General features: G+C 37.1%; 1 long non-coding RNA gene across 1 annotated transcript; it reads left to right on the plus strand.

The window, feature by feature from the left end:
- The first annotated feature begins 4,258 nt into the window (after window positions 1-4,258).
- Window positions 4,259-5,237, plus strand: LOC149502770 (uncharacterized). The gene is made up of 3 exons (XR_016323244.1): window positions 4,259-4,399; window positions 4,483-4,730; window positions 4,835-5,237. It is a non-coding gene; the product is annotated as an uncharacterized LOC149502770 (long non-coding RNA).
- The last annotated feature ends 5,135 nt before the right edge of the window (window positions 5,238-10,372 follow it).

The following is a 10,372-nucleotide window of genomic DNA, read 5'->3' on the forward strand; positions in this document are numbered from 1 at the left end:
GGCTCCCAGTGAATAGATAGGCATACCTAATAACGTGAACATTACATTTAGCTTGTCCCATTCGTGACATATGGCGGGTCGGTTAGCACGTGTCACGCCCGGCAGATCACACGTGCTGATTCCCGTTTTTATACGAGTTTTTCAACGTTCTATAACTTTGGAAACAATTGCACGAGAAATGGCGTCTTATTTTCTTGTTGTGGATTCTTCCTTTTTTTTTATTGCTTAAATGGGTGGACGATCTCACAGCCCACCTGGTGTTAAGTAGTTACTGGAGCCCATAGACATTTACAACGTAAATGCACCACTCACCTTGAGATATCAGCTCTAAGGTCTCAGTATAGTTACAACGGCTGCCTTACTCTTCAAACCGAAACGCATTACTGCTTCACGGCAGAAATAAGCAGGGTGGTCGTACCTACCCGCGCGGACTCACAAGAGGTTCTAACACTAGTAAGAAGTAAGCTTTCTCAGTTTATCCGATTTCTTGCGTAGTAGTAGAGACTTTCCTCATCTTTTTTCTCTCATATACTTACTGACTACCTCTGATTTCCTACTAATTTAGTTGGTATGGCAAATTGTAGCCTTGCACAGGTACTGAGCCTTCAGAACTCATATCTCAAGGTGGGTGGCGGCATTTACATTGTAGATGTCTATGGGCTCCGGTAACCACTCAACACCAGTGGACCGTGAGCTAGTCCACCCACCTAAGCAATAAAAAAGGTAGTTATTACCCTCGTAATTGTTCCTACCGCTAAGCCTTGAATGCTGAAAAGAAATACACGTACCTACTACAAAGGCGACGGTATACACTTAAATATACAAAATTATACCTTGTTATAATGTATTATTAAACCGTGCTAATTTTTTAATAAAAAAAAAGTCACACCAACAATACTTACCCTGCATTGAAATTTCAAGCGTGATGTTCAAACACGAGCTATTTTCAATGGCATCGGACCCCGTAGTATAATGTAGTTATTTTAATTAGCCAACCGAACACGACCGTTGAACGGAGATACCATATGGGGTGATATACCGTCCTATATATATTTTTTCCGTTTCATTGCCAACTTAAGTAGTCCTAGGACATATTTTGATGAAAAATATGGTTTTTTTATGATTGAAAGATTACTGGTGGCCCGGGGGCCTTTCCAGTTTCACCAGGACAGGTGGGCGAGCAAAGGCTCAGCCAGGAGGAGTGGGGTTTGCCAACAACTGCCCGAGCGCCTCCGAAGGAGACCTAACAACTCAAGAGCAATTGCTTCGCGAATGAATCTACTACCGGATCGGAATCGCGACCCGCCGAGAAGATCCGGCGAGAAACTCAGCGGGCTGATGCATGGATTAGGTTGCACGTCGAACTCTTTGTCGAGTTCGATGAGTAGGATTACCGGGGTCTCTTGGCCTGCTCCTAGTGTTAAAGTTGAAGGCGTCTAATGCAAAGGTTATTGAAGCTAAGGGATCCGTAAGGACGTGAAAATCGTTTCTATGCCTTAGGCCCGTAAAAACTACAGGGGTAGATACGCGTGGCTAAAACGGCCGGCGTATTTGTGATGAGTGATGAAATTGGACTGCTGCATAAATCTGTAACTCGTGCAAATTCTAACACGTTGACTGCCATGTAGGTCACCGGTGCCCTACGCGGCGTGACGTCATTATATCGTATTCTGTTACTAAGCGTCTGGATTACCTAGGTTTGTCTTCTTTTGTTTGTTATTATATGTTTTAGTTTTAAGTTTCTTCAAAATAAATTCATTCTCAGTATCTTCGGATTCGTCTTTCCCAGAGTCTAACAAGATATTCCGGCACTTTAGTAAGAAGATCGAAAAGAGAAATCGACATAATTACTTCAGTACGTCACGTAAGGCACTGATGGCATGGCAGTCAAAGTGTTAAGGCTGTATGCTTGAAGGAACCTGCTAGAGTCGACCATCTTAGCCCAAAAATGTCTCTAGATCATGAACGACAAACTTTACTCATTAGTAACGTTATCTTACTATAACTACACAAAGTCGTCTGACCAAACCAACATCAAGGGAGGGCCATTATTTTGAGAGCTGTATCTTTTCATCAGTACAGTGTGTTCAGTTACCGCAGTCAATAGAACTAACAGTCAGCGTGCTAATGATAAATTTGCGTAAATTCCCACTTGTCATTTTACTGGGAAACCCTACGTACAATCCGTACTTCGATATACGGGCAAAAGGCCAAAAGCGACAATCACGTTTAGATATCTATCAAGTCTGGTAACCTGATTCAGTAATGCGTTTCGGATTGAAGGCGGTGGCAGCCGTTGTAAACTGAGACCTTAGAACTTATATCTCAAGGTGGGTGGGGCATTTACATTGTGGCTCCGGTAAGCACTTAACACCAGGTGGGTTGTGAGCTCGTCTACCCATCTAAGCAATAAAAAAAAAGTGTTTTTTATGCTTAGTTTGAAAAAATAGTAACACTTCTTCTCTATATTCTCTATAAGTGTGGGAAATTTCATACTCCTCCGTCCGCGCAATTTTCGTAAAAAGGAGTACAAAGCTTTTGCAGAATGGCTTAGCTCGTAATAAGCTACTTCCAATCGAGTTTCTAGCGCTGTAAGCTGTAAGAGAACTTTTGCTGTCTCTTGTTTTTTTCTTGATAAGTTTAAATATATATATATATATTTTGTTGCTTAGATGGGTGGACGAGTTCACAGCCCACCTGGTGTTAAGTGGTTACTGGAGCCCATGGACTTCTACAACGTAACTGCGCCACCCACCTTGAGATAAAAGTTCTAAGATCTCAGTATAGTTACAACGGCTGCCCCACCCTTCAAACCGAAACGCATTACTGCTGCACGGCAGAAATAGGCAGGTCGGTGGGGTACCACCGCCGACCGGACTCACAAGAGGTCCTACCACCATTAACTAATAACTAATAAAATAACTTTTGTATTGCTCCCTCTCCAACAAAAATATTCGGCAATAATATTCGGAACATCGGTCGACCTCTCAATATCATGATTCCTACCTGGATCGAGCCTTTTTTTTTCACAATAATTTACGTGTGTGTTTTTTTTTGTCCTCCACACAAAGAAACACAAGCACCTCTATTATTTCATCGTAAAATAGTTTAGCGCAATAATATTTTTAATGATTGAAGAATTTTATTTGGCTCTACTGAAAGTTTAGGAAGCGAAACTTTTGTTAAAAAAAATGTAGTAACCGATAGTGGCCCATGCAAATTTTGTTTGCGGGCTATCCAACGACAGAAATGAGTAACATCCTACATAGTCAATTTTTAACCGACTTCAAAAAAGGAGGAGGTTCTGAATTAGACTGTATCTTGTTGTTTTTTATGTTTGTTACCTCATAACTTTTGACAGGGCGAATCGATTTTGATGATTCTATTTTTTTATTAGAAAGCTGACGCTTCCCGTGTGGTCCCATTTCAATTTAGTCCAGTTCTGATAATGGTATCCATAGGAACACTATATAAGTCTTGAATTTGCATTAAGTACGTGCGCGACAAATAGATGAATAATAACTCAATATCACACCAACCGATTTCGATGATTATTGTTTTTAGTGTAGGTATATTAATTTGATTTGGAATATCTTTTTTTTTTCTATTTGAAGTGGGTTTTTGTCAAAGCATGTCTATTTACAATTATTAATTCGTGTAGACACCGTAGACACATAGTCGAGTTTACGACTCACGGGTTATAAAGTAGGTCGGCAGCGGCTTGGCTCTGCCTCTGGCATTGCTGACGTCCATGAGCGACGGGGACCACTTACCATCAGGTGGGCCGTATGCTCGTCTGCCTACTAAGACAATAAAAAAAAGTTTTTTTATCTTCCCTACCTAAGTTGATAAGCTTACGGCCGTTTTCAATAACGTATCTGAGTTTTCGGATAGATAGCTATCTCCGAATATCAGCAAGAGCGTATCTATCCTTAGTTTGCGTTTCACAATCACGGATAAGTGCTATCTCTCTTTAACCAACAGTAGATAGCTTCTTCCCTCCGATTTATCCGAGCCTCTTGATACGTTTCGTTCTACTACAAATACGAAACAACATCAGGATCAAGACTTATTTTATTTTATTCTAAATTATAACTATAATTTAACCAGCATATTGTAGACTATCATAAACACATTTGTTTATAACAAAAAGTAATAAAAACATATGTAGATTTTTTTAAATTGGACGTATTGCTATTTTTATCCTAGTCGAAATTATGAAACGAAACGTTTTGACAGTCCGTTCGCCAATAAGCAGTGATCAGATTCTTTTGTTTGTTTTTCTATTGTTTACCTACTATATTAGATGATGACTTACCTCCAAAACGCTTTAAAACTTTCGTTTATAATTCTAAGTGTGTTTATAATTAAAGAGCTACAGTGAAATAAAATGAATTCTGTAAGTATCTATGAACTACATTGATAATAATAATTTTACTTTGAAAACTTTGAGTTCAAGTTTAGAAAATATATCTTTTTCAGTCAAGAAAGGCAGCACCCATGACAAAAGATGAGACGATGATTCTAGCAGAACTTGTGGCGGCGAAAAAACATTTTAATAATAAGGCAACAAATGCCACAAACAATAAATTGAAGGAGCAGGCTTGGCAAACCCTTGTAAATGATTTTAATTCGTCGATTCGTCGTTTCCCACGAACTCCATCGCAGCTTCGACTAAAATGGGAAAACTTAAAGAACGCTACGGCAACATAAGAAACAACCTTAGTAAGGTTAGTATAATTAGTTGATTGTTTGTCTCTAATAACACATTGATAAACATGATTTTTTCTTCAGGTTGCCGTAGTATTTGAAATAATTATGCTCTTTGTTACAGGCTGGAGGTGGTAAGGATTGCAGATGAAATTTTGGATAAAGCATGCACATTGTTGTAGGTCACATATAATATTTTTAACACTTTTACAGCCAAGCGGAAACAAGATGGAAGAAAAGAAATGCAAGGCTAGCATAGGGACAATGCATTAGCAGAATATCTAATAGCAAAAAAGAGACTTGACTTGGAAAATAAAGAAAAGGGTAGCAAAAGTTAAGTTAGATTTAGATAATTTAAAAAATTAAAAATTACTTAAAAGGAATATTAAATTTCATAAATTAAGTAGGCAATAATAATTTTATGTTAGATAGTTTTTTAAGTATATGTACAAATTCTAAATTAAATATCTTGCATGTACTAACTACCATGTAATTATCATTTTGGAAAATAAAAAATAGTCAAATTATCTTTGGAGTTTATTTTATAAATTATCTTTGGAAGCAATTATTTATAAGTACATAGTTGTATTTCAGATGTAAGTTTTGAAAAATTGTTATGAACAATTATATTATTTTCCTGTAATGTATCTGCGACTGAAATTTCTGATTCTAATTCTTCTAAATTCATACTTCTGACGATATTATGCAGCATGGCAGCTATGGCAGCTTGCATATTTTCTAGTTTTAATCTACTTTTCAATGATATACAGGGAGTCTTCTTTTACAAACACCAATGCATCTGAAAATTATACATTATTCGCTTAAATTATTTTACAATACAGTATAACAAGCTCTTAACTAAAAAAAAAGATTACCTCTCTATAGTATTTCTTGTTTTAATATGTGATTCATTTTAAATCGTTCCGATTGAGTATGTGGGTTAATTAATCACGTTAAAATATAGGGTTGTGGGGATAGCCTCTAGCGGCAAGCAAATAGCAATTTACAAGTCCACCTTGTTATCAATGTTCTCTTGATATGTAGATAATTTATTATAATAGTGTCATATTAAATTCATATAAACACCTAAATATATAATATAAATAAATAAAAATATAATAATAATATATAATAATAATAATATAAATAAGGTAATATAAATAAGAAATACCTTTTCAATCGGAATGGTTAATTATAGTTGTATCATGAGTAGACCCAGGCCATCAAGCAACAACATTTTGAAACATCAATGATGCATTGCACACAAATTACACATTCAAAATACTCTTTTTCTATTTCTAAATTCCTCTCCTATATTTGAATCTGTAACACAAATATAAAATGTAGAGGTATTAGTGTGTAATAAGAATGAAGGTAAATAGCCTACCAGGTTATTGTATTAGTATATGAATGTCATTTAGGGCACCATGGGAATCCAGCAGTATTATAGAATTCCTGTTGAGTGTGATTTTGTAACACAACAAAAATTAGGTATAATTTTGCTATTGCTATAAACAAATATAAGTTGTAATAACGAGTACTTTTATGGTTAAAATTTATCTTACCTTTTTGACGTTACACTCAAATATGGTCTCATTAAATTAATCAATTCATTCACAACACCTTTGCTCAGAAATCTATAGTCAAATTCGTAATTATTGATCTTCGCCATGTAATTCGGACGATCTTTATTTTCCTAACCATATGATATCGGCCTCACTATCACTATCTGCATCACAATCCATTATCATTTGAAATAATTCCATATCACTATCATCACTGCTACAATATGCCAATATGAAGAGAAACAATTATTAAATTATAGCGATTTACTTTCGAAAGATAAACATGTAACCGGCCGATTTTAACAGATAAGCGAATGCCCATACTAGAGATAGCGCCGCCTACCGGAGAGTTACTTAAAACTCATATTGAAACGGAAGTAAGCACGATTTGTATGAGCGTTCTATCTTTAGCAGGTTATCCGTCCTCCCGACGATGGATAGATAAATCCGATAGGAACTGCTGCCCGTCGATAGGTTATTGGAACGTAAGTAAGGACAAAAATATAGATTTGTCTATCTTTAGTAACCGAACCTAGGGATAGATAGGTTATTGAAAACGGCCGTAGACGGTTATGTCAGCAACCTGACTAGTAGGTGAGCTCACGGGACTCTAACCCGGTTACGTTGCTAACATTAACCCTAGCAAGAGCCGTGCTTCGCAGAATCTACCACCGAATCGGAAACGCGACCCACTGAGAAGATCCGTCGAGAAACTCAGTGGGCTGTGTCTGAGAGTTAATTTACTCGTCGAGCCCTTCGTCGCAAGCGACGGGTTCGACGAAAACCGTGACCGGTGCTTGAAGTACCTAAAAGCACCGTTAGTGGATCGGGAGGATCCGAAATGACGTGCTTAGGGCGACTTCGACTGCTTACCATTCGGTCTGCAGGATCGGGTATGACAATGAAATGAGTCTACCTCCATCAAAAAGTTGAACGCATTCTGTGAATATTCATTGTATTTCTACTTCTCAGAATCAAATTGCTAAAATTTTACAAATATAAGCTTATCTTTTTATCTACAGCCTAAATAGGAGATGGAACGTGGATGGATTGGTAATTGAACACGGATAGATAATTAACACTCACACTAATAACTTACTACAGATGCTTTACTACCACGTTTTTTTTTATTTTTTAGTGCTTAGATGGTTGGACTACACCTGGTTTTAAGTGGTTACTGGAGCCCATAGACATCTACAACGTAAATGCGCCGCCCACCTTGAGATATAAGTTCTAAGATCTCAAGTTTAGTTACAACGGCTGCCCCACCTTTCAAACCGAAGCGCATTACTGCTTGACGACAGAAATATGTATAATTCACGGCAGATTCATGACCAACTAACGGTTATTTGCAAAAGATCGCTTTAAGCAATGGGACCGTCCGCTCTACTTGTCTCGCCTACCTGTCTGTTCGCCTACAGTCCTATCTACAGTGGGACTCCAAAGAAAATTTTCGCCACGCACCGTCCTATTTTAATACAGACGTATGTATGTTAGTATGTATGTTTGTAACGGAATCTTTGAACACGATTTTGACCCCCTTCAAAACGGCGGATTAACTCGAAATCTGGTATACTTATTAAGGACCGATGACAATTCAATATTTTAAAAAATATATTGATATAATTGAAATTCAACTATTAAATGAAAAATAAATACTTAATAGTTAAAAAAAAACTAAAAACGTTTTTTTTGTTAGATTTTTTAAACTATTATTTATTTGGATAAATTTCATTCCACGAGCACCATAATCCACTTCTTCGATCTTTGAAAGGAGTTGTAGAGGCAGTAATTAGCTCAGCTGCCCTCCTGACGTTGCTAATGTCCGACCACTCTGCATCAAGCGGTAGGCAGCGGCTTGGTTCTGCCCCTGGCATTGCTGCAGTCCATGGGTGACGGTAGCCACTCACCATCAGGTGGGCCGTATGCTCGGCTGCATATAAGGGCAATTAAAAAAAAAAAAAAAAGTAGGCCAAATGCCATCGAAGATAACAAAAAACCCATATGTTGCTCTTCAACTTTTTTAGTCAATGAGGTTCAAAATGTAGCAGTCCGCCCCTGAATTTTTTATCAAATCCAAAACACCCGATTAGGTACAAGGTGTCAAACTATGATAACGAGGCTTCCATCGAACATGCATTATCTTGATCGCTAAATAATGACACGGGCATTTGTCATTTTAACTCTTTTCAACCCTTTGTCGCGGCGAATAAAAAATAGGGATGGAATAGAACATGTTGTTTTGACTTAATAAGGTAGGTGCTTAACACCTCTAATACAGTTCTGCGATTCTTCTTCTCATAGGATTTTTAGTCACGTCCTTACGGATCCATCAGATCCAATAACCTTTGCTATTAGACGCCTTCAGCTCTAACACTAGGAGCAGGCTTAAGGACCTTGATAACGGTACTCGTCAACTCGACAAAGAGGTCGACGTGCAACCTAACACATGCATCAGCCCGCTGAGTTTCTCGCCGGATCTTCTCAGCGGGTCGCGATTCCTATCCGGTAGTAGATCCATTCGCGAAGCAACTGCTCTTGAGCTGATAGGTTTTTTTTATTGCCTAGATGTGTGGACGAGCTCACAGCCCACGTGGTGTTAAGTGGTTACTGGAGCCCATAGACATCTACAACGTAAATGCGCCACACACCTTGAGATATAAGTTCTAAGGTCTCAGTATAGTTACAACGGCTGCCCCACCCTTCAAACCGAAACGCATTACTGCTTCACGGCAGAAATAGGCGGGGCGGTGGTACCTACCCGTGCGGACTCACAAGAGGTCCTACTACCACCAGTAATCTAGGTCTCCTTCGGAGGCGCTCGGGCAGTCGTACATTCAAGGTTTCAATCGATTTCTACCTAAAAATTGTTACTTTTGTGAACGAAAAAAGATTTAAGGTGAACCTGGTAAAATTATATACATCGGTGAGTATTAAGCTTGGACACTTTTATTAGCTTTTATGTTTGTATATAACGGAATCTTTGAAGGTCTTTTTCACTGACTTCGAAACCTCATATTTACTTGAATATCTGCATACGCATCAGGGACTAATTACAATACAATAATTTTATCACATCACTCCTATATCCTGACCGCTGTCAACAGAATGAAATATTTATAATTAATTTTTAGAATCGGTGTGCTATTATAGCGTATTTAATTCTTTTAGTTTTTAAACTGCACATATTATAATATATCTTTTGAACTTTCTCATCTAGCTACACTTTAATATCTTAAAAAATTCCTACTTCCATTTACCGTATCACGGATTCAAAATAGGTAGGTACCTATCGAAAACTATAAGCGTTGCTATCAAAAAGTAGCAATGAATCGGACTCCGATATTTACGAAGGCGCCACTTTTCTAGTCAGTCCTATTTCAGTAACGTCCAAACAAAAAAATTAAGCAATATTGTTAAATCAACAATTAAACTAGGTATGTATCTGTATTTTTATGTTTACTGACTTAGTCTTGCACTGTGTTTCAGTAGTGCAACCCTTCAAAATATAGTCCACAATTAAATGAGTCTACCTCCATCAAAAAGTTGAACGCATTCTGTGAATATTCATTGTATTTCTACTTCTCAGAATCAAATTGCTAAAATTTTACAAATATAAGCTTATCTTTTTATCTACAGCCTAAAAAGGAGATGGAACGTGGATGGATTTGTAATTGGACACTGATAGATAATATACGTCAGAGCTAGACATGAACTAAACACACTTTATTTAATATAGGTACTAACTATATACATATTCTAACTTTAATACAGATAAAAGAAATGCTGTTCGTTTTGTTTGATTCTGACATCTAGTGAATGTCACTAAAACCAAGTCAAGTAACGAAAACTGAGTTTGAAGTTGTATCAATAGAGGGCGCTGCATTAAACTTCTGCTGCTTGCGGTTTCATTTTTTATGTCAATATAATAATATTTTCTTAAATTATCCAAAGCGTTTTTCACCACTATAACTTTTGCAAGATAAAATTTTAGTTGTATTTTGTTTTATGATAATGAAGGAAAATAGCACTTTGATAATGTTTTAATAAATCGATGTCTTAAGTCTATTGACAAAAATATAAAAATTACTATAATA

The sequence above is a fragment of the Bombyx mandarina genome, chromosome 06 (assembly GCF_030267445.1).
Source record: "Bombyx mandarina strain Sakado chromosome 06, ASM3026744v2".
Classification (NCBI taxonomy): Eukaryota; Metazoa; Arthropoda; class Insecta; order Lepidoptera; family Bombycidae; genus Bombyx; species Bombyx mandarina.